The sequence below is a fragment of the Microcaecilia unicolor genome, chromosome 3 (genome assembly GCF_901765095.1).
Source record: "Microcaecilia unicolor chromosome 3, aMicUni1.1, whole genome shotgun sequence".
NCBI lineage: Eukaryota > Metazoa > Chordata > Amphibia > Gymnophiona > Siphonopidae > Microcaecilia > Microcaecilia unicolor.
The window spans coordinates 403,725,844-403,752,027 of record NC_044033.1 but is presented as its reverse complement, the minus strand read 5'-3'; the positions used below and the strand labels follow the sequence as shown (position 1 = coordinate 403,752,027).

Here is a 26,184-nt window from a genome sequence, read left to right as displayed (position 1 = left end):
CGGGCTGACAGCCAGGGGAATTTGGTTGAAATTCCACTGCAGCTCCTTGTGATCTTGGGGAAATCACTTAACCCTATTTCCTCAGGTACAAAATTAGATTTGTGAGTTTACGGAGACAGAAGAATATCTAGTGTACCTGAATGTAACTTACCTTGAGTTACTATTGGAAAAGGGTCAGCTAAATTCACTTAAATAAATATTCTGCTTTTATTATTCAGTAGAATATTCAAAGTTGGCTACAGAGCACCATATGCAATACAGTTATTTCTAGAAATTAAAAAGAAAAGAAAGAGAGAAAAAAATGAGAAACCTAAAGACCAAATAGAAAAGCAAGAAAGATTTGGCTACTCCTAGGAAGAAAAGCTTAAAATTCAAAATCCAGACAAAGGGACCCTTTTTCTTCTTTCTCCTGATCTGACTCTCACGACAGAGTTAAGGGATAATCTGAATCTTGGAGCTAATCTGAATCTTGAAGCCCTAAAATAAGGTGTGCTGTTTCCTAAACTGCAGTCTCAACATGGAGTTTCTATCCTGCAAAAATGCAAAGGAAACCAGGAGGGACCTGTTTTCACAACTACTTCTTTAGAAGACTCAGGGAGATTGGATACATTCAGGGAGTCCACATATAGTCGTCCTCTTGTTCCTCCAATCCTCTTACCTGGCACAGTTCCACCTCCACAAGTTAAAGGACCAGAAGGTAGATTAAAAAAAAAATTTCTAGCAATAGTAGAACAAACCTCCTCTGGCCATCCCAAAATCTTCCTCATGCATCTTTGAAATAAATCAAGAGGAGAAATAGAACAGGCTTAGAGAAGTTCAAAACTCTCATTTAAGGGCTTGGGAGAGCTCAGTATTCTCCAGTCAGCAATGTACACCTGTTTTATGTCATACCAGCCCAAGCAGACTAAACATGGGCTGATTATTGCTCTAACTTCTCAATTCTCATTCCTTGCTAACCAACCACAGAATCCTGGAACTGCACCTTACAATGTATATCTATAATCAATGTAGCTTTAGAAGCAACCAACCATTCTACAGAGACCATATAGTTCCAAAAGCTATCCAAGGTGATTACTGCAGGCTTGCATCACAAAGCTACTGGAAAGGACACCTTCTGCACCTTAACCCTGTGACTCAGTTCATGCCATGGCAAGAGAAGCCTCTTCTAAATCCAGCTATTCTAGACCTGGAGGTAGTGGTGGTATGGTTTTATCTAGGGTCAGAATGACATCAAGCTGAAGTTGAGTGGCTGTTCCAATGCTACCAGCAGTGAACAAATCACTCAGATCCAAAGAGGGCATTGCTGTAATTAGCTGTGCTATTAAAGGCTTCTGAAGAGCTGGTGCTCACAGAGAAGCAGAAGATTTGAGCTGGCGTATACCAGTTTGCTTCCCCATGGAAATTAAAGAAAGCAACACAGAAAGGTAAGAGGAGTTGTAGCAAGTATGTCTCATTCAATCATCCCCTTCAAAAGTCCAGTCTTTTAAATATGGAAGTTGCGTAGGATCAGGGGAGCCTGGAAGATGCTGTTTTTTAAAATAAAAATAAAAACTCTGAAACAAGTTTAGCACCTTTTAAACACAAATTCATCTGAAACTGTCCCCTGATACATTGAAGGTTTCCTTGCTACCACTAGATTTCATGAATGGGAGGTGACAGTCCTAAGGATTTTACATTAAAGCTAGATACAAGAATTTGGACTGTGGGTTTACTGATTAGACTCTGGACAGGGAACCAGTTTTGTCAGTTTCAATGAGGTACTAAGAGTTATCATACTTCACACACTGTACATGAGCTCACTCTCACTACCTGAAAAGAACAAAGTTCAGCAGGAACTCTGTACAGTTGTTTCTCTTATTGGCTTCAGAAAACTTGGTAGTCCTGTGGCAAACCATAATCGGCTAAGGTCATTCATTCAGTTATAATCAAGCTGGTATTCCCCTGCCCAGTCGAGTCAAACCTCACCAGATCAGAGCCACTGCTGTTATCATAGCCCTCTTGAAATTTTCATCTCTAGAGCAATGTTTCTCAACCCAGTCCTTGAGGCACACTTAGTCCCATCAGGTTTTCAGTATATCCTCAATGAATATACATAAGATAGATTTGCATGCACTGCCTCCTTGATATGTAAATCTGTCTCCTACATATTCATTGTGGATATCCTGAAAACATGATGGGACTAGGTGTGCCTCAAGGACTGGGTTGAGAAAAACTGCTCTAGAGATCATCTGCAAAGCGACTACCTGGTCTTTGCTTCATACTTCTCATTACTCCCTGAAACAGTCCTCAGAGAGAGCATCTTTAGTCAAGCAGCACAGACCAGACAGTTCAGAGCAGCTCTACTATTACATATGCATCTGAGTAAGTTGCTCCACAGTAATGGAATAATTCTTTCAAACATGGCTCCGTGTTTCTGACTTGGACCAGTTGGTTCAGCAGGGGGAATAACCTTTTTTGGAAAGAAGGTTGAGGAGGTTGCTGACCAAATCAAAAAACACACTGAAACTGGACTTCCGGTGGAGCCGAGAGACAAGATGGCCGCCGAGAGGTGACCTCCACGGTGCCCCGATCAAGCCCCCCGACCTTCGGACACTGGAACACCAAACGGAGGGACGATTACAGGGCTGAAGCTGGTGGGAGTGGAAGGGAACGGGCGGCATTAAGAAAAACCGCCTGGAACGAGCGGGGAAAGCGGGAGGAAGGCGAACATCGGAGCGTGATCCAAGATGGCGACCGGAGTGAGGGCGCGCTCCCCCGTGGGGAGCTAAATGAACGGGACCGGCAGTGAGGAGAGCAGGAGGCCGCAGTGGAGCACCTGAGCGCAGGCAGAAGGATAAGAGCAGTGCTGGGAGCAGTGGAGGCCGGTGAGTGGAGAGAAAGAGAGCTCCCCTAGGCATCCCCCTCCCCCTCCCCCCCGTTACCAAAGAGTTTAAAACACTGGAAACTGCAGAGGAAGGAGGAAAGGTGGAGGAGAGCTGGACTGGCTGCCTAGAGAAGTGGGAGAAATGTCCCCCCCCCCAAGAAGCAGCGAATTTACAAGGGGAAGCAGCATCATGTGAGTCCCTGGAAGTGGGGGTTAGCTACTGCAGCTGTCACCAAAAAGAGTTCGGTGGAACTGGACATACAGAGGAGATCCAGGAGACTGGTGCAGAGGGCTAAGCAGAAAGGCAGAGAATAACTGGACTTAAAAGTTGATGTATATTCTATAATCAGAGGGGGCAGAGCTGAAGGAGACACCCAGAGAGGCCAAATGCCAACACAGCCCAGCGAGAGGTGAGAAAGATACAGAGAGCAACCACCCAGGCCCAAGCGGCTTTTAAGTAAAGGTGATACAGATATCAAAGATTTAGAAGATGCGACCGAAAAAGAGCCTGGAGAAGTTCCGGTTCGCCAGAGACCAAACGGGGAAGGCGAAACAGGAAGGAGCCGGAACCACCCAGGGAGGAGAAAAGGAAAAACTGGTCACAATCCCCTCGGATTCAGAAGATGATGCCCTCAGAGAGACGGGCAAGACCGGTGAAGAAATCACCAAAGCAGAGGTGGTGGGATGGTTCAAGGAATTGAAATCAGAAATCGAAGGAGTCAGGAAGGACATCCAATGCACACTCAAAGAGATCCAGACGGAGATTAGAGACCTGGGGACTCGGGTGGACGAAGTTGAGGAAAAGATGGAAATGGTCCAGGCTGCGGTGCAGAGTAAGAAAGCAGAGACACACAAAACAGCAATAGAGATTCAGCAGCTTCAAGAACAGGTGGAGGATTTGGAAATCAGATCTCGCCACAACAATCTGCGGTTTAAAGGAATCCCGGAGTTAGACATTTTCAGTAACTGTGAGGTGGTGATTCAGGAACTGTGTCAATACATCCTAAACCCGGAGGGTGAAGAGGGGCAGCGAAACACCAGTTTACAACAAAAGCGCAACATCAGTTTGCAGCGCTTACACCGAAGTGTGGGCCCTCAGAGATAATCCACGCCGAGAGATATTATAGCCTGTTTTTTGGACTTCCCTACTAAAGAACAGATTCTGACAACAGAAGGTGATACATTGGAAGAACTACAAGATAGGAATATACCAGGATCTGGCGGGAATTACACTGCAAAAAAGAAAAGCAATGGGAGAAGTGACAAGCTACATGAGAGCCAAAGGGATCAGATATCGTTGGCTCTTCCCTTTTGCGATATGGCTCACGGTGGAGGGAAAGTCCCGGAAGGTGAAGACACCTGCGGAAGCATGGGAGGCGTTGAGAATGCTGGGATGCGAAGGACTCCCAGACCGGGAGCAAAGACCACCGGAGAATGAGGAGCCTCGCACAGATTCGGCATGGCAGATGGCGACTACCAGAGGGAAGAGGAACGATAAAAGCGCCTCTCGAGGACTCTAAGGAATGAGTGCTGTGATAGGATGGACGGTTATGGTATGAACTGGGTTTCAGTATGATGTTTGGTGGTGAGTTGATATATGAGGGGGGTAGAGTTGGGGGGGAGGGGGAGAAAGACCATTAGTAATCTAAAGGGGGGAGGCTGGGGGGTCGGTGTGAGGGGGGCCCGGGGGGCAAGAGCGGAGCGTCCTTTCTGATCAATGGACTCAGTAGTGTCTGGGGTAAGAAAGGGGAAGGGTGGGGGCGAGAGGGGAGGGAGGGATGTAGAAGGACAAGGGGGGCCTACAGGGAGGAGGGGAGGGGGGGTAGGATTTAAGATAGGTTCCTGGAATGTGAATGGACTCAACAATCCTGGGAAACGAATAAGAGTACTGAAAAAACTGACCAGGTTGAGGTGGGATGTGGGATTTCTACAAGAGACTCACCTACGACCCAGGGATGGGCATCTGCTGAGGGGGAAGGTCTATAAAGGGGTAGTGACGCACCAAGCTACAGGAGGGAGGAGGGTGAGTGGTGTTGCCAAATTGATAAGGCAGACAAGTGGGCTGACTATTGAAAATGAATTTAAAGACACGACAGGGAGATGTGTGGCCATAAGAGGCCGGATACAGGGAAAGGAGGTAACTCTGGTCAACATTTATGCTGCTAATACAGGACACAGAGAATTCTTCCAGACGCTATGGGACTAAATTCAAGGGTTCATAAAGGGACAGGTGATAGTCGGAGGAGATCTCAATATAGCTCCTAATGCACGGCTGGATCATTCAGGAGTAGGGGGATACCAATCGAGTACGGGGAGAAAGGCCTTACATAAGTTCTTGAACCAGAAGGAGCTGGTGGATAGTTGGAGGGTGGTACATGGAATGCAGTGGGGATACTCCTTCTACTCCCATGCAGTGAGCTCTTACACAAGGATAGATGGATTGTGGGTGCACCGCAACTGGGTGCAGGCGATTGAGGAGGCGGAAATAGAATCTATTCACATTTCAGGTCATGCGCCCGTATGGCTCAAAATACAGGGATGGGGACACGGGAAGAGAAGAACAACATGGAAATTGAATGAAGCTCTTTTGGGTGATGAGCAGGTGAGGGAGGAGGTGCAGGCCACTATGCAGGAATATTGGAGAACTAATAACACGGGAGAAGTGAGGGATGGGATTTTGTGGGATGCAATGAAGGCGGTGGTGCGGGGAGTATTGATTAAATGGGGAGCGAAGAGGAAAAGAGAGAGGGGATAGGAGATGCTGGCCTTGAGAATGAGATTGAATAAACTGGAAAAGACCCACCAGAGAAATCCAACGGCTATGGTATGGGCGGAACTCAGACGGGTTAGAGGGGAGCTGGATCAGGCACAGATGGCCAAGATTGAATATATGCGTACACGCCTTCGTCAACATTATTTTGAATTCGCTAATAAATCAAGCACTATGTTGACCAGATGTCTGAGAGCTAAGAGAGGTAAGGCAATGATACAGAAAATACTAGAGGAGAAGGGAGGATGGGTGCATACTGATCAGGAAAAAGAAAAAGGTTTTCTTAGATTAATTATAAAGACTTATATACAGCACCAGAGGGGGTAAGGAGGGAGAACATGGAGAGCTATTTGAATCAAATTCCCCTGAAAAAAAACTGAGTAAGGAGGAGAGACAGAGGCTGGGAGAACCTATAGTACTGGGGGAAATACAGGGGGTTATTAAAAATCTTCCCAATGGAAAGGCCCCTGGGCTAGATGGGTACACGGCCCGGTTCTATAAACATTTCGAGAGCCAGCTTAGTCCCCTATTGATGAGGGTGGGAAATGGAGTCTTGGAAGGAGAAGAGCTCCCGCGATCTATGATGGAGGCGGGAGTGGTGGTCCTGCCTAAACCGGGGAAAGGACCCGACTAGGTGTGAGTCCTATAGACCCATCTCCCTATTGAATGTAGATGCAAAAATCATTGCTAAAGTATTAGCAAATAGATTGAGTAGATTGTTGCTGAAACTGGTCCATATGGACCAAGCGGGATTTATACCAGGGAGGCAAGTGGGGGACAACATTAGGAGAACGTTACACTTGCTATGGGAGGCTCAAAGGACAGATAGGGGAATGGCACTCCTATCGATGGACGCGGAAAAGGCGTTCGATAGGGTAAACTGGGAGTTCTTGCGGGCAGTGCTAGATAGAATGGGGCTAAGAGGGCATTTCAGTCTATGGATTGATGCTTTGTATAGGAGCCCGAGGGCCTGTTTGAATATTAATGGGGGCTACTCTACTTTCTTTTCCATAACTAGAGGTATGAGGCAGGGGTCCCCTCTGTCCCCACTTTTATTTGCTTTATACATAGAGCCGCTGGCAGAGAGGATACGGGAGCACCCAGGGTTGAAAGGGATGAGGATATGGGAGAGAGAGCACCGAATAGCGTTATTCGCGGATGATATGTTATTGTATGTGAAAGACCCAGGGTGGAGGGGGACACTGTTGGTGATACAAGAAATGTTCGAGGAATATGGCATATATGCAGGGCTTAAGATAAATATGGAAAAAAGTGAGATCATGGGTATATCGCTCAGTAAAGAGGAGGAAGCTAGGGTAAGGGAACGATATAAGTTTAAATGGACGCCACGGAAAATTCGATAGTTAGGGATACAGGTACCAGGGAACTTGGAAGGGGTATTTAAATTAAGCTATGGTTGATTACAGGAACAAATTAAAAATGACCTGTCGCGCTGGAAAAACAAGTGGCTGTCCTGGTGGGGAAGAATGGCGGTGATTAAAATGAATGTGCTCCCGCACATATTAGCATATTATTTTTATTCCAAGCCCTGCCTTTAGCGGTCCCGAAACAGTATATTAGTAGACTACAAAGCCTTTTGATGAGTTTCATATGGGGAAATAAGAAACCACGAATGGCACAAAGAGTATTGTGAGGGGGGGGGGGGGCGGTGGGGAGGGGGGGAGAGCAGTCCCAAATCTCGAGTGGTATTATTGGGGAGCCCAAATGAGGATGATATTAGATTGGGAGAGGATGAGGGAGAAACCGGCTATCCAGGTGGAACAGTCCTACTGGCCACAAAGGAGCCTGAGCTCGTTGTGGACGACAGAGCTGATAGGGAAAGGACAGCAGGGGGGAGGAAAAGGAAGAGTGTCCTCAATGGCTTCAATAAGGTGGGACCCAAGTTTGGGGCGGGCAGAGAAACTGCTATTTTTACAAGGTGGGAGCAGAAGGGAGTGGTGAAATTTCGGGACGTGCTGCATGGGAGTGGAATGTGAAGTTTCAACGAGGTGTGTACCAGATATGGGATCCCGGAGGGGGAGGGGTTTGCATATATGCAAATAAAGCATTTTATGGACAAGGTAGGGTGGAGGAGGGGATACCTATGGGAAACGGAAAGTTAAGAGAACTTATGGATTTTACTGGGGAGAGTACCGAAAGCCATATCGGTAATATACCGGTTTATCCAAGGGGACGAGGATAAAAAATAGCCATTTCAGGAAGCTTGGGAAAAGGATTTGCAATGTCAATTTACAGAGCGGGAATGGTAAGGTATATGTGGAGAAGTACAAAAAGCCTCAGTCTGTGTGTTAATACAGGAAAATGCCTATAAAGTATTGTCTAGATGGTACTACATGCCAGAGAGGCTAAAGAGGATATATCCAGGCGCATCAGATGTGTGCTGGAGATGTAACAAGCAGAAAGGCACATTTCTTCATGAGTGGTGGACATGTGAGGGGCTGGTAGCATTTTGGCAGGCGGTGATGAAAAGGTTGGCCTGTATAATGGGAGTGTCACTGTTGTGTGGTCCACGGCAATGCTTGTTGGGATTGTATAATGAACGAGAGGTATGGGAGGAGAGTAAACTGATGCGGTGGGGACTAGCAGCGGCTAAAAGCCTTATAGCGTGCTGTTGGAAATCAGCAAACCCCCCGAATATAGAAGACTGGAAGATTAAAGTGAAAATATTGGGGCAGATGGAGCATCTAACAGTATATAGAAGGGAGGGAGAGCTTCGACGGAAATGGGGATGGGCAAAACTGCAACAAATGATTGAGGGACTTTAAGGGGAGAGGACACATTCCAGGGGTGGGAGGATAGGCAGAGGTGGGGGGGGGATCAACTGGAGAATCAGGGTTGACAGAGAGGAGAGGGGGGGTAGGGGGCAAGGTATACCTCACCACCTGGTCACAGACAGTCGCCAAGGAAAGCGGGGGGAACATATTGTACGGAATATGGATGGATGGTACTGTGTCTGGGGTGAGGAGGGAGATTTACAGTGTTTCTGTTGGTATTACAAATCAGTTGGACAGAGAATATGTGACATATATGTATGGTAAAGGACATATGTAGTGTTGCACGCTGAACGGTTTAAATGTTTCAAATGTTTTAATACCTTTTCAAAACCATTTAATAAAAATTTAAAGTAAAAAAAACAAACACTGAAACCATCTCTTCTCTCTCCTGCTGGGTGCCTTCTGCATCAGCCTCTCATCTAAGAGGTCTTTTTTCAAGTCTAGGACGGGTGCCTACTATCCACAGAGATGTAGGTGTGCCACCTCTTCTGGCCAGCCTGTTCTGGCTCAGCCCCAGTGCACTCGTTCTCATCAACAGTATGCGCGTAAGGTACCTGCTGCTGTCCAGTCAAAGCAAGGGATGAGCTTTTGTCTGCCTCCAGTAGAGCATAGCTGCTGTAAAAGTGTCAGTCTCAGTAGAAGCAGCTGCTGCCTGGATAAATCCCACTAACAGGGTCATATCCAGATTTTCAGTGACGCTTATTTGGATCATGCCACTGAAAGTCTGGGAAGACTGTAGGGCAGTCCAGGGGTGGAGTCTAGGTGGTGCCAGGAGTTTCTGTTGGATTATTTGTAGTAAATAATTAGCAGATTTTAGTACACACAGCTTCAGCTTTAGAAATGTTAATTTCTTTCTTCATCTCTCTCTCATTCACCCCTGAATAATTCACTGCTGAGTCACTTTAAAGTTGAAGTAACAAAACATCTGTTTACTCACAGTTTGTAGTTAGATTATAATCAGACAGGCTTATATATACATATTACTATACATTTGTATTATCAGCTCCTTCCATGTGCTTAGATGGTAATGGATGCTCACACCACCATAGATCCTCTCAGGTTAGGAGAGATCATGAGCTCCATGTGCTCCATGTGCTGCATGTGCTGTGTCTGCTGCATCTACCCCCCACAGGAAGTTGCATAGCTGTGTGACCTCTCTAAGTAATTCACATCAGAGGTCACAGAGTAATCACAGAGAAATAATAGGTGACAGGCAATGCATGCAAAATACAATACATTCCAACAAACCCCTTCTCATGCATAACTGTCATGCAATTATTTATTCATACAAAGTCCAAGCTTTATACGCAGATTCACAAAATGTTCTCTGGGTAACGGTTTGGTCATGATGTCAGCTGTCATCTCACTGGTGTGACAATAGTGTAGACTGATGACCCCTTCTTTCGCCAACTCTCGCACGTTGTGGTATTTCGTTGCGATGTGCTTGGTGCGTGACTGAACCTTGTCATTCTGTGACAGTCGGATGCAGCTCTGATTATCTTCCATTATCTGGATTGGTCTCTGTTCAGCTATTCCAAAATCCAGCAAAAGTTTTTCAATCCACATCAGTTCTCTGCACGCTTCCGATACGGCCACATATTCAGCTTCTGTAGAAGACAAACTCACAATACTTTGTTTATGACTGGCCCATGAAATGTGTACATTTCCATACATAAACACATATCCACTTGTGGATTTATAATCAGAATGATCCCCTGCCCAATCTGAATCACAGTAACATATTAGTTTTGGATTACTATTGGCTGAAATCTTTAATTTACAATCAATGGTACCCTTTAAATACCTTACCATCCTTTTAACTGCAGTCCAATCTGATTTGGTAGGTGAGCTGACTCTTCTGCTCAAAATTCCTACTGCATTTGCTATATCAGCCCTGTATGTGGTAGCTAGATATAAAAGCTTACCTATGGCTGATCTATATTGGATGTTATCTGGTAAAGGTTCTCTTACTGTTTCATCCTTCAGAAAATCAGTGATCATGGGAGTGCTTATAACTTGGGCATCTTGCATACCTAAACTTTCAATAAGCTCATTTATTTTCTGCTTCTGGCTTAGAAGATAAGAACCATCATTTTGTTTCTCAATTTCTATACCAAGATAGTATGACACATTACCAAGTTCTTTTATCTCAACATTCTGGTTTAAACACTTTACAATGTCCTTGTACTCTTGCTCACTTTCGCTTGCAATGAGCAGATCATCAACAAAAGCTAAAATGTATGCATATTGTCCATTTGTGCACCTAGTGTACAAGCATTTATCTGCTTCACCTTGCTTAAATCCTAAATTTGTCAATATTTCATGCAATTTTTCATTCCAACATTTTGCACTTTGCTTTAATCCATAAAGACCTTTGTTTAATTTACACACTAGCTGTCTTTGTTTTGTATTTATGAAACCTGTTGGCTGTTCCATGTACAAATCTTCAGTTATATCTCCGTGAAGAAACGCTGTTTTCACATCAATGTGGTTGACTTGCATGCCTTTTGAGACTGCAATGCTCAGAAGTGTTCTTATTGTCGTGTGTTTCACTACAGGTGCAAACACTTCATCAAAATCTTCTCCATATTTTTGAAGATATCCCTTTGCGACTAATCTGGCTTTATACCTTTCCACTTTTCCTTGTGCATTCCTTTTTAACTTGAATACCCATTTGCATCCTATAGCTTTCTTGCCAGGAGGTAATTTTGTAAGAATCCAAGTATTAATTTTATTCAATGCATCAATTTCTTCTTGTGCAGCTTTATGCCATTCAGCAGCTTCTTCTGCTGGCATTTTCTCAATCTCATCCCATGTTAAGGGCTCTTGAGCTTCTGCTGACTTTGTTAAGTAAGACAGTCTTGGGGGTGGAACACCTTTGTTTTCCCTGGATGAGCGTCTGACTACAGGTTGGTCTGACCTTTCCGCATCCTCTAAATCTGAGAGTTCTTCTCCAATTGATTCCCCTTCTCCAACTGTACTGTCTTCTTCAATGATCCTTTCTGTGTCTGTTTCCTCTGCCTGTTCCTCGTTAGATACAGATGAGTTGCTTTCAGACATCTGCCTTGGTATGGCATTTATATACACTGGCATGTCTATTATGGTTCTAGTTTCATATTCTGGATGATAAGGCTCATCTGGGATAATCCAGCCTTTATCAACCCTTTTGTTTCATCAAAATATGTAACATGTCTTATGCCAACAATGCCAGTTTTCAGATTCAAAATTCTATATCCTTTGTGTCCTGGAGTATAGCCAACTAAAATGCCCCTTTCTGTTGTGGAATCCAGCTTATGCCTTCTTTGCTTTGGTACATGAGCATATGCTGTACTTCCAAATGTTCTTATGTGTGACAGGTTTGGCTTCCTACCATGCCATGTCTCATGTGGTGTGCGCTCAGCGCCTTTAGTTGGCATTCTGTTTTGTAGGTACACTGCTGTGAGAATGGCTTCCCCCCATAGTTTTTTAGGGAGATTGCTATCTGACAGCATACATCTGGTCATTTCCACAAGTGACCTAAATTTTCTCTCTGCAACAGAATTTTGTTCTGGTGTATAAGCTACTGTTGTGATATGTTGAATGCCTTCTTGTTCTAGAAATGTGCGCATGCTTTGTGAAGTGAACTCACCACCATTGTCGGTCTGAAGAACCTTTGGTTTTCTTTCAAATTTATTGCTCACCATGGCTACGTATTTCTTCAGCATGTCTGTGACTTGACTTTTCTCTTTCAGCAAATAGGCCACACAATATCTAGAGAAATCATCCAAGAATATTAGCACAAATCTGTTATTTCCCAATGATGGGATATTAAACGGTCCACATAAGTCACTGTGTATTAAGTCCAGCACTTTATTACTCCTATTTCCTGTGTATGCAGGAAATGAGGGTCTCACACCTTTTTGAGTAACACAGTCTATGCATTTCTCCATTTTACCAGCATCTGCACTTATCTGAATGCCGGTGGCCAGTTGCTTACTGTAAAGATCCTGGATCACCTTAGAATCACGATGTCCCAGGCGGCGGTGCCAGATTTCCAGACTACATTTACCATCATTCTTCCTTACTTGCGCCATATGTGAGGCTTCACCTGAAATGTTCAGCTTATAAACATCATTATGCATAAAAGCTTCAGCATACACTTCATCATTTTTAGAGATTGTGCACTTACTGTTTTCAAAATGAATCACAAATCCCTTCTTATCTAATGTAGATACACTAAGCATATTACAAACTGCTTGGGGAATATACAAGACATCACTTACAGGAATTTCTTTAACTTCATTAGACACTTTGCATTTTAAGAATCCAATACCTTTTGCTTGGATCTTAGCAGTCCCTGAGTTTGCAGTTTTAAGAATACCTTCCTCTGGACACATTTCCTGAAAGAAATTCTTACAATTGGTTAAATGGCATGTACTCCCTGAATCCAAAATCCAAGTACTTTCATTTGAATTATTATTTACCATAGTCAAAGATTTTTCTGCCATTAGAAAACCCTTGTGTTTATCTTTGTCCTTCATACATTTCCTGGTTTGAAAATTCTTTAGTTCCATTGGCTTAGGTGAGCTAGAGGGAGTGTTTTGTGTTTCCTTACACCATTTAGATACATGTCCCTCCTTTCCACATGAGTAGCAAATCAGCTTGCCCTTGGGTGGAGTTTTCCCATAGCTCCGCCTTCCTCTGTTCTTTGCCAAGAAATTTGTTTCATTTCTCTCTGACTTGCTTTGAGAACACATCTCCTCAGAATCATTTATTATGCATTCCTGCCTTAGTTTTGATGTTGCCTGTTCAAAAGATTGCCCTTCAATGGCCTCATTTACAGACCTAAAAACATCAAACTTCTTTGATAGTGAGGTAAAAAGAAATGCTCTTTTCAATGCATCACACATGGGAATTCCAGAAAGTTCTAGCTTTTGAAATGAAGACATAAGATGCATAATGTGATCATTACATTTACTTTTATCCCTTAATTTGGTTTCATTCAACTCTGCCAACCAAATTGGTTGCTGCTTTGCATATGTAGTTGCATACATAGTTCTCAGTTTATATAAAATGTCCTTTGGTGTATCTTTTCCCTCCACTAATATGGCTTGTTTCTCTGAGAGAGCTTCCAAAAGCATGCACTTCACATAATAGTTTGCATTGTCCCATTCAGCCATATTTTCAGCTGTTCTGTCTTGATCTAAGCATATATCTAATCTTTTTGCTCCAAGGAAACATATGAATCTTAATTCCCACTGCTGATAATTAAACTCAGTTAATTTAGGCACCTTGAGAGAATAGAACAATGGTGAATTTCTTCCCTCAGCCATTTTCTTAGCCTTCTGTCTGCTGTGTGGGGGGAGAGAGAGACAGACTGAATCTTTCCTTTAAAACTTAAGAGAAAAATGTGGCCTTTTTTTTCTGCCTGGTAATATTTCTCTTCTTTTTCAATTCCTGGACCCTGGGCCCATAACCCTTTTGTTGGATTATTTGTAGTAAATAATTAGCAGATTTTAGTACACACAGCTTCAGCTTTAGAAATGTTAATTTCTTTCTTCATCTCTCTCTCATTCACCCCTGAATAATTCACTGCTGAGTCACTTTAAAGTTGAAGTAACAAAACATCTGTTTACTCACAGTTTGTAGTTAGATTATAATCAGACAGGCTTATATATACATATTACTATACATTTGTATTATCAGCTCCTTCCATGTGCTTAGATGGTAATGGATGCTCACACCACCATAGATCCTCTCAGGTTAGGAGAGATCATGAGCTCCATGTGCTCCATGTGCTGCATGTGCTGTGTCTGCTGCATCTACCCCCCACAGGAAGTTGCATAGCTGTGTGACCTCTCTAAGTAATTCACATCAGAGGTCACAGAGTAATCACAGAGAAATAATAGGTGACAGGCAATGCATGCAAAATACAATACATTCCAACAGTTTCTAGGTTAGAAGCAATATTCAGTCCATTAACCTGGCAACAAATTTTAGCTGGGGAGTTAACTGATACTGATCTGAATATTGCTGGTACCTGGATAAGTGTTGGTGGTCACCAAATACCTGTATATTTAGCACTGATGTCTGGGTTTGCCCACAGTGGCTAGCATTTTTAAAAATGCTGACTACCATGGGCTGAATATTGTTCTCAGTGTTTTTCATTTCTTCCTAAATGACAAGACATTTACCTTGCTATACAGTTTAAAAGGACGCCTACTCTGAGTATAAAGGCTGTAAGCATCTTGATGGCTTATACCATTGCACCTCTCCATTACATAGGCATACATCTGGTTATGCAGAACATTGAAAGTCAAAATCATCAGTTTAAACTGCAGTTGTTTACTGTTGGAAGCCAGTGAAGCTTTGCCAAAGATGGACAAGTGCTCTCTCTTCTTTATACATCTGTCAAAATACTTGCTGCAGTGTTCTGGATTAATTTTAACATCCTTATAGTTTTAGTGGATAAAACAACATAAAGACTGAACCTTCATTCACAACTGCCTAAGATTTTATTTTTTTTGCTGGTTTTTTTTTTTTAATTGACCCTCCCCATCACTGTTCCTAGTCTGGTCATTGCATTTCTTTCCAGAATCCTGTATCTTAGATTCTAGACCAGTCAGTGTGAGTTATCATTATTGATGATCATGACTTGCTCCTTTCTCAGAAGTTGTGAGCATTGCCTTCACAGCATCCCAGGCTGTCTTGGATTGGAACTGTCTGTATGTGAGCATGGAAGGCTACCACTGAGCCAGCTCTGGTACAAGATTTTTAGGCATGCCTGTCTGTCTGTCTTTGTAGAGTGAAAGAGATATTTACATGAATGCATGTTTATAAACACATACACATTACAAAACTGCACTACTGCAATACTGTTACATTATTGATGGCTTCTATCCTGTCATTTTTTATTTAGTATGTTTCAAGGTGGGTTACAGTACAAGATAGGTAGACATTCCTGGCAATATACAATTATCCAAATCAATAAATGCAAATTAACAAATCTTCAGCTTTCACCCATAAGTTTGAAAAACACATGTCTTTAATTCACAATCAAATGTATAATAATTAGCTCATAATCTCTAAGATAAAGGAAGCCCGTTTCATTCAGGAACAGCAATATAAATAAACAACTTTTCTAGAATTATAGTAAGATGTACATTACATTTAGAGCCTGTACAAAAATAGTAGATATGCTAAGCAAACCTTCAGTCTTGTACTCCCCCCCCCCCATTAACTTTCAGGGCCTTAGCCTGCAGCCCCCCATGATTTTGATAATTAAACTCAACAAGCATGATCAGCACACAAAAATCCTATAAAAATGCAAGTTGAAGTATGTCTGATACTTCTATGACTTGTGTAACTGGATTCGTTGGTTTCTTTTGACTGCAGTTACTCTTTGTTGCTCCCCAGACGCTTTTCTAGGCATTTGCCTGGTCTTGCCTAATGGTTGGACCAATCCTGCATACGTCTTTCCTTTTTGGAAAATACACTAATAAATTGTCTTGTGATTGTAACAATTTACTGAGTGATGGAAAGCAAAGCAATGAGAACATATAATATTTATAGTCTGCTTACAAATTTATAAACAAGGCATGAAATTTTATAGCTAAAACATGTAGGAAGCCAGTGAAGCTGATGTTAAAATGGAGATGCTTCATCATACTTTCAGGCCCCCAAAATAAACTTTGCTGCAGTAAATTCAGTTATGACCTTTATACTACTACTACTACTTAACCTTTATTGGCACTGTCATTCCTTTGATCTGCCCAAGTAGTCTCTGACTCCTGTCTGTCCACCATGAAGCTGCAGGGACCCATATGGTTCAAATGGAATATCTGAAGCAGTGCCTGGCAAGTAGAAAGGGAGCTGAAAGTCCCCTGTACATGTTGAGTAAAACATTATATGACATCCCCTTTTATCACAAATAGATTGTATAAGAACATCCTACAGTTTTGCACTATATAGATGGTTAAACATTTGGGCAGCAATATGTTTTCATTATAATGTTTTTGTTTTGTAATATTGCCAATAGCTTTTAAAAAATCACTAACTAAAATACAAAACCCTGGGAGGGAGAGACAAAAATGTATGCCAAAAAATAAGTCAGTCCCAGAATATAGTATATCGGGTGCCTAAAGAAGATCCACTGGAAGTACTAATTTGTCAAAAAGGGGGACAAAAGAGAGTTCGGTATAGGCAGAACATACAGCCGAGCTAGATTTCAATGAGACTAGCCACGAAAGTGGCTCACTTAAAGGCTCTGTACATCATGGATACTATCTGTAAATGTACCCCCTAATTAATAAATCCAATATTATTTTTTCTATTTCTTAACTTCTTATTGGGAAATAATTCAAACAAAAACAAAAGAATGTTCAATAGGCATCCGTATACTCAAAAGGACTCTCTAATTCAAGGAAAAAGCTTGATTTCAATAATGTATATATTCATACACATAACAAAAGCACCGGAATAAGGAGTAAACGAAAGGACTTATCTTAAATCAATGGGCTGCTGTAACACTGAATGTTCCAAACATCCAACAAGAATCCCTGTTTCAAAAGTCTTCCTCAGGGACGCCAGTGCTGGATTATCAACAGGTCCTCCATTTATAACGTACTTAGGCATGCTCATTTACATCAACCATAGACCTGGCATAAGTGAGCATGCCGATGCGGGTTTATGCTGGTTTTCTGTAAGAGAATCTAGGCACTCAGATGCTCTTATAGAATAGGCGCTGCTTCAGGGTGTCTGCATCTAAGTGTCCCTTTTATAGAATTGTTTCTATATTGTCGATATGATGGGGCAAACTCAGTCTGACGTCTTCAATCCTATAGGTATAAACACCCAAGCAGAATGTGTTGTCATTCAGCCGGAAGGCTGTCTGCCCATTTTAGAAGAAGACTGCAAAAAAATTCAATCCCCCAAAAATGTATAAGGCCTTGATGACAGACTTCAAACAGAACAGTAGTAGAAGCTCAATTTTGTTTTGTAGTTTATCAGTTTTATTTTATAATTTTATCCTTTATAATTTGTAATATATAAGGGGTGAAATGGGGAGTTCAGTATAGGCTAACCTTCAGCGGAGCACTACTTCAGTGAGTCACACCGCCTTAGAAGCAGCTCACATGAGAAGCTCTATACATCATAGCATACTCACTCTGACTTTCCACCCCAATTTTTTAATTTATCAAAAAAGTGAATAAGTGCCAATATCTAACTAAACACCTCAAAAGCTCCCTTGAATATGTCACCACTGGCATCCCTGATGAAGACTCTTTGAAATGGAAATTTCTGTTGAATGTTGGGGAACTCACACTGAATGAGCAGGGTCTGGTAACAGTATCCAGATAAGTTAGCTCATGTTTGTTTCCTTCAGTTTGCAGTGGATTAGAGTTAATGAAGTAACTAAAAGTTTTGTTTCACTCATTATCAAAAGTTTGTTTGATGCCTCCTTGAGGCTTTCGGTCGACACCAGAACAGTAGTGGTAATCCCATTGGGAGCTTTTGTAGTGTTTAGTTAGATATTGGCATTTATTCACTTTTTTGATGAATTGAAAAATTGGGGTGGAAAGTCAGGGTGAGTGTGCTATGATGTATAGAGCTTCTCATGTGAGCTGCTTCTAAGGTGGTGTGACTCCCCAAAGTAGTGCTCCGCTGAAGGTTCAGCCTATACTGAACTCTCCATTTCACCCCTTATACATTACAAATTATAAAATAAAATTGATAAACTACAAAACAAAATTGAGCTTCTACTACTGTTCTGTTCGAAGTCTTTCATTGAGGCCTTACACATTTTTTGGGATTGACTTTTTTGCCAGTCTTACTCAGTTTTTTGTCTCTCCCCTGGGGTTTCTTGTAGTGTTATTGATAATTTTAGAAGAAGGCAGAAGGATGTGCATGAAAGGATTTTAGAGCCTGCAGGGCTCCAGTGTGAGCTTCTGCATGTATAAACCGTTCTGTGTATGCCTGAAAAGTATGACCTATCGCTTATAAAATGGCCACAAAACAGAATTTGGAAACATGAGCTTTTTTTATAAGCATAAAGGAAACCGTTTAAGTTATGTAACTGTACAAGAATATATGGACCCTATTAGGATCGTCCAGAAACTGTTCTATTCAAATGGTAGAAATATTAATGAGGTGAAAAAGCATGATGATTATGGTAGTAGAAACATAGCTGTTTCTCATTTTCTTTCTTTTTTTAAAACTCATATTTTCTCTAGCTGTCTTCTCTGTTCCCTTCCCCACTTTGTAACGTATAAGATTCCTGTGTATGAATGGGAATTTGCAAAAGAACCAAACAAAACCAATAAATGAGGTAGCCTCTGCTGTTTTGCATTTGTTGTTTTTATTAAAACTTTAAAAAAATAGATTCAGGTTGAATGACGCTCCTCTGGCTCAAAAGAGCATCAGGCAGTGGAGAAAAGTACTTTTTAAAAATGCTGGTAGTCTGTTCCAGTTAAAGTACAAATAGTATGCTGAAAAAAAACACTTTAAAGGTAAGGAAAGATTACTGTCTTGGTGAATCTATCACAGAGCCATCATTGGAAGTGATTTTATTACAAGCACAGCAAGACTGATGGTGGTTTAAAGGACATAACATACACTGTACTGAATTAAAGAAATCAGACTTTTTTGTACCGTGGTTTATGCAAATTGCTGGATAAACATTAGGATAGTGTCATTTTTAAAAATCAATAGAGTCTTCATTTAGATGGCTCATATGCATAGGTGACACTAAAGATATAGGTACAGAGCCAGCTCCACCAGCGGCATTACCATATTTTCCTGCCCCTAAACCTCTGCCTCTCTGCCCTTGAACACTGCTCCATGGATGTGCTAATTGCCACAGTTCCGCCCTTGCTTTCCTCTCTACTGCATGTCATCTGCAAACCTCTGTTACTCTGAGCATTTCCCTCCCCTGCCATTCCAAAATAGTGGTAGAGTCTGAGCCTCCAGCCTACCATGATGTCTTTGATAACTGACCACCCCCCCCCCCCCCCCTTGGTCTGTAGCATCCACTTGCTCATGGCAACAGTATTTGAACATTCCTACTCCAACATAGATAGTCCTTCAGGGACTTTCCACGGAAAAACAACAGGCCTCAGATGAGGACACCAATTACTACAGTGGGAGCAGGAGTTTAGAACCTAAATTATTGTGCTGATATAAGTGATATGGAGCGAATTAGAAAGTACTCCTGCTTAGAAGGTCTGGCTGAATAATCACAGAGATATGGTGGCAAACAAGGTCAAACAAGCAACAAAGTTCTTTTTAAATCATCTTTTTAAGGTAATGATTGGAGTGATTTGGAGAAACATCCCTCCTTCCCATTTAGAGTGGAACACCGGTAGATGACTGGGCAAAGGAAGTTCTATATATCTTTTTTTTTTCTTTTTTAGTTGCTACCATATCTGTGTTTTTTAATATTAGAGTTCAGGTACCACTCTATTTGTAATTGTTTTTTGTTCTATTAAGACACTGTGGATAAAACAATTAATGGGCTCAGAACTGAAATTGCAGTTTAGTTGCCTACATTTTTTAATTTTTTTTAATCTTTTATTTTTATTGAGTTAAAAAAAAGTGTATAACATGGACAAACATAGAAACATACTGCAGAACATGATGACCAATGCTTATGCGTACATTCAAAGTATTGAACTACCCATGGTTCCACATAGAAGCTCTAAGCCAAATCTATAATCCAAACAAAACATAAGAATAGCCATATTGGCTCAGACCAATGGTCCATGTAGCCCAGTATCCTGCTTCCAACAGTGGCCAATCCAGGTCACAAGTACCTGGCAGAAACCCACTTAGTAGCAACAATCAATGCTACCAATTCCAGGGCAAGCATTTGCTTCCCTCATGTCCATTTCAATAACATATGGACGTTTCCTCCAGGAACTTGTTCCAGGTGCACTAACCATTGTTACCACATCCTCCGGCAGCAAGTTCCAGGGCATAACTATTCTTTGAGTGAAAAGTTATTCCCTCCTGTTTGTTTTAAAAGTATTTCCATGTAATTTCATTGAGTGTCCCCTGGTCTTTGTGCTTTTTGAAAGACTGAAAAATCAGTTCACTTCTACCCGTTCTACACCACTCAGAATATAGACCTCAATCATATCCCCCCCACCACCTCAGGTGTCTCTTCCTCATATGGGAGGAGTTCAATCCCCTTTATCAATTTGGTCGCTCTTTTTTGAACCTTTTCTAAGTCCGCTATATCTTTTTTGAGAAATGGCAACCAGAATTGAATGCAATACTCAAGGTGAGGTTGTACCTTATGACCTTAGTCCCACACATCAATATAGCAGTAAGACAAGTGAACTATCACGTATGCATCATACAGGTTAGAGTTATTTATCTTCCTAACAGGGTCAATAATACTACTACTACTATTTACTACTATTTAGCATTTCTATAGCGCTACAAGGCATACGCAGCACTGCACAAACATAGAAGAAAGACAGTCCCTGCTCAAAGAGCTTACAATCTAATAGACAAAAAATAAATAAAGTAAGCAAATCAAATCAATTACTGTGAACGGGAAGGAAGAGAGGAGGGTAGGTGGAGGTGAGTGGTTACAAGTGGTTACAAGTCAAAAGCAATGTTAAAAGAGGTGGGCTTTCAGTCTAGATTTAAAGGTGGCCAAGGATGGGGCAAGACGTAGGGGCTCAGAAAGTTTATTCCAGGCATAGGGTGCAGCGAGACAGAAGGCGCGAAGTCTGGAGTTGGCAGTAGTGGAGAAGGGAACAGATAAGAAGGCATTTACATAATAGATATACCCCCAAGTGCTTGAGTCTATACCCAGAAAATCAATGAGTGGTTTCCGTTGCTAACTCCATTTATCTAGTCTGTTTTGTAAGATGCATCAAATAGTTGAAGGGCAGTGCTTTTGGGCAACTTTATATTCTTTAATTTTAAATTTATTTGAGGATGAAATGCTTGTTTTTTTTCTGCACTACGTTGACTGAATGGTCTTTTTTGTGTACTTATATATATATATGGTATTTGAGAAAAAAAGACAAGACAAGAAACTGTTGTAACCCCAGAAACCAAAGTTCTTGCAAATCAATAGCTTTCTGCATTGGCTACATGTACAGAAAAGAGCCGGCCTTAGTGATTTGATCACAGTCCCTAGATTAGGGCTTCCCAAACAGTGTGTCATGACCCCAAATGAGGTCACAACACTTGCATTTAGAGTTGTGACCTGGACGGGCTGTAAATGGAAACATTATTAGCTTATGACTCTGGGAGTCGTGTGCTTTCTGGGGTCACAATAATTGGGTCACTGCCACAAAAAGTTTGATAAGTTGACCTAGATTGTACTATCCTGTAGCGGCCAATGCTCAACTCTTATCATGGTGGCACAAAATGGATTGCCATCAGTGGTAGTATGTGATTTTATGCATGTATCCAAACACACAAATTTATAGACCACACATTACTAAAACATGGAACAATATTCCTATTGAACTTCCTCATATTGCGCCTTATCTGTCTTTCCGTAAGGCCCTTAAAACACATTTGTTTTTAAATCAATAATTATAAATTTACTTGGTTGTTAGAGATTTTATGAAAATTAAATGTAATGGTAATTTTCTGGTTAATTCCTTCCAATTGGAAGTTCTCATAAGCGTGTAATCCGTTTTGCACCCTTTTCAGTTAAAGGCGAAATAAAAGTCATACAAGACAGTGACGTTCACAATGCTTGCTGAGGAAAAGTTAAGTGTGTAACTAAACAGAAAAAGAAACAAGTGTATGTTGAGGAGGGATGATAGTGATTGTGTCTGTGCATGTATGTTTTTGTGTTGGTATATGTGTGTGTGTGTGTTTTTCTTTTGGTGTCTCTGTGATTAGAAAAGGAGATGAGTGGGGAAGGCTATTTGAAAGGTACAATTCCTTAAATCACAATGTTACAGTGAATCAGTGTACATATACTACAGCTTTTGGAACTGCTTCTCCCACAGATATATTTTGGGAACGTTTTGGAGTGGGTTCATTTCTCTTTTCTCCACCCCCCCCCCCCAAAAAAATGCAGGAACTTCTGCAGCACAGAGACAGGGTGGTGCTATTTGGAGGAGTAGTTGTTTTGGAAGAGGGCTGTTTGCAGGGGGTAGTTTTATGGAAGTGGGGGCAGTTTGGTGGTGCGGGAGTTACAGGGGATATTGTTGGATATGAAGACACTATGCAGAATGGAATGAGAGTTGCAGGGGTGATTTTTAGGTATGGGGCAATTTGTGAGCTGTTGTGGGGGGGCAATTTGTGGGTTGGTAGGGCACTGCCATAGGTAGGTTGTAGGGGGGATAGTTTTTAGTGTCACACTCACCACGTGGTTCATGTGGCTTCCTGGGACATACACGCCGCATGCGACCATGGCACCGTTAGTCCAGGAGGGCGTAAGTGGCTGGTGGCAGCTCGAGCTGTACGATGTTCGCTCACCTTACCGCGGCTCCTTCTTGTGATCCTACCTCCAGGCATTGAGCGGGCTAGCCGACAGTGGCATGTTCTCCTGCCTGTGCTCACAGAACACCACTTGAGACTCCTGTCCCACAGTGGGAACAGATCTTCCATTTAACAAGCTAAGACCCAGGTTCCCATGGAGGCGGAGCTTCCCCCTCTACAACTGACGCCCAGGTTCCCCGTGAGGTCAGACGCCTTCAGTTCTTAAGCAGTGCCAGGTTATGTCTCCAGTGCTTCAGCTACAACTATGGTTGAAGTCTAGCTTCGGATTTTTTTCTGACCTTCTTCCTGCCTGAACCTGACTCTGACTTCTACTATCCGCCTGCCTGAACCTGACTCAGCCTTCTACTAGCCACCTCTCTGAACCTGTAAGCCTGAAACTGACTCCGCCTTCTGCTAGCTGCCTGCCTGAACCTGTAAGCCTGACTCTGACTCTGCTTTCTGCTAGCTGCCTGCCTGAACTTGTAAACCTGAACCTGACTCAGCCTTCTGCTAGCCGCCTGCCTGAACCTGACTCTACCTTCTGCTATCTGCCTGCCTGAACCTGTAAGCCTGAATCTGACTTCGCTTTCACCAGTCCCCTGTCTGATTCTGTAAGGCTGACTCTGTCTCTGCTTGATGTTGCTGCCTACCTCTACCAAAGCCTGTACCAGTAGCTGCCATCTGGCCCAGGTCACTGCCCTATTTTGCATCTCGTTTGCCTTGTCTGCTCCTGTTCCCAGTACCTATTCTGGTAGTCCATCCTGCCCAGAGCCTCCTCAAGTCCTGTCGGCCGCCAGCACCCAGGTGCTCAAGTGCTGGGGAACGGCGATCATCGCAGGTGAAGCACTGGGTTTTCCGACTGCTACTTCTGGAACAGAATTCACACCTTCTGGCCTGGTACCTCTGGTCTTGGAACAGCAGAAGGGCTCACAAGAGGCGGCGTGATTCTCCTGACAGACCCTAACATTTAGGCTGTGGGGTCAGTTTCAGGGGTTGGAAGAGTAGGGAGTTATAAGTACATACAGTGGGGGAAATAAGTATTTGATCCCTTGCTGATTTTGTAAGTTTGCCCACTGACAAAGACATGAGCAGCCCATAATTGAAGGGTAGGTTATTGGTAACAGTGAGAGATAGCACATCACAAATTAAATCCGGAAAATCACATTGTGGAAAGTATATGAATTTATTTGCATTCTGCAGAGGGAAATAAGTATTTGATCCCCCACCAACCAGTAAGAGATCTGGCCCCTACAGACCAGGTAGATGCTCCAAATCAACTCGTTACCTGCATGACAGACAGCTGTCGGCAATGGTCACCTGTATGAAAGACACCTGTCCACAGACTCAGTGAATCAGTCAGACTCTAACCTCTACAAAATGGCCAAGAGCAAGGAGCTGTCTAAGGATGTCAGGGACAAGATCATACACCTGCACAAGGCTGGAATGGGCTACAAAACCATCAGTAAGACGCTGGGCGAGAAGGAGACAACTGTTGGTGCCATAGTAAGAAAATGGAAGAAGTACAAAATGACTGTCAATCGACAAAGATCTGGGGCTCCACGCAAAATCTCACCTTGTGGGGTATCCTTGATCATGAGGAAGGTTAGAAATCAGCCTACAACTACAAGGGGGGAACTTGTCAATGATCTCAAGGCAGCTGGGACCACTGTCACCACGAAAACCATTGGTAACACATTACGACATAACGGATTGCAATCCTGCAGTGCCCGCAAGGTCCCCCTGCTCCGGAAGGCACATGTGACGGCCCGTCTGAAGTTTGCCAGTGAACACCTGGATGATGCCGAGAGTGATTGGGAGAAGGTGCTGTGGTCAGATGAGACAAAAATTGAGCTCTTTGGCATGAACTCAACTCGCCGTGTTTGGAGGAAGAGAAATGCTGCCTATGACCCAAAGAACACCGTCCCCACTGTCAAGCATGGAGGTGGAAATGTTATGTTTTGGGGGTGTTTCTCTGCTAAGGGCACAGGACTACTTCACCGCATCAATGGGAGAATGGATGGGGCCATGTACCGTACAATTCTGAGTGACAACCTCCTTCCCTCCGCCAGGGCCTTAAAAATGGGTCGTGGCTGGGTCTTCCAGCACGACAATGACCCAAAACATACAGCCAAGGCAACAAAGGAGTGGCTCAGGAAGAAGCACATTAGGGTCATGGAGTGGCCTAGCCAGTCACCAGACCTTAATCCCATTGAAAACTTATGGAGGGAGCTGAAGCTGCAAGTTGCCAAGCGACAGCCCAGAACTCTTAATGATTTAGAGATGATCTGCAAAGAGGAGTGGACCAAAATTCCTCCTGACATGTGTGCAAACCTCATCATCAACTACAGAAGACGTCTGACCGCTGTGCTTGCCAACAAGGGTTTTGCCACCAAGTATTAGGTCTTGTTTGCCAGAGGGATTAAATACTTACTGTATTTCCCTCTGCAGAATGCAAATAAATTCATATACTTTCCACAATGTGATTTTCCGGATTTAATTTGTGATGTGCTATCTCTCACTGTTACCAATAACCTACCCTTCAATTATGGGCTGCTCATGTCTTTGTCAGTGGGCAAACTTACAAAATCAGCAAGGGATCAAATACTTATTTCCCCCACTGTAAGTACATAAGTAGTGCCATACTGGGAAAGACCAAAGGTCCATCTAGCCCAGCAGCCTGTCACCGACAGTGGCCAATCCAGGTCAAGGGCACCTGGCACGCTCCCCAAACGTAAAAACATTCCAGACAAGTTATACCTAAAAATGCGGAATTTTTCCAAGTCCATTTAATAGCGGTCTATGGACTTGTCCTTTAGGAATCTATCTAACCCCTTTTTAAACTCCGTCAAGCTAACCGCCCGTACCACGTTCTCCGGCAACGAATTCCAGAGTCTAATTACACGTTGGGTGAAGAAAAATTTTCTCCGATTCGTTTTAAATTTACCACACTGTAGCTTCAACTCATGCCCTCTAGTCCTAGTATTTTTGGATAGCGTGAACAGTCGCTTCACATCCACCCGATCCATTCCACTCATTATTTTATACACTTCTATCATATCTCCCCTCAGCCGTCTCTTCTCCAAGCTGAAAAGCCCTAGCCTTCTCAGCCTCTCTTCATAGGAAAGTCGTCCCATCCCCACTATCATTTTCGTCGCCCTTCGCTGTACCTTTTCCAATTCTACTATATCTTTTTTGAGATACGGAGACCAGTACTGAACACAATACTCCAGGTGCGGTCGCACCATGGAGCGATACAACGGCATTATAACATCCGCACACCTGGACTCCATACCCTTCCTAATAACACCCAACATTCTATT

The 26,184-nt window shown here is 42.7% G+C and overlaps 1 protein-coding gene across 2 annotated transcripts in view; it reads left to right on the top strand.

Annotated features, from left to right (window-relative positions):
• Positions 1-26,184, top strand: part of SUPT3H (SPT3 homolog, SAGA and STAGA complex component) — an 881,555-nt gene that overhangs the window by 624,083 nt on the left and 231,288 nt on the right. The window lies entirely within an intron of this gene.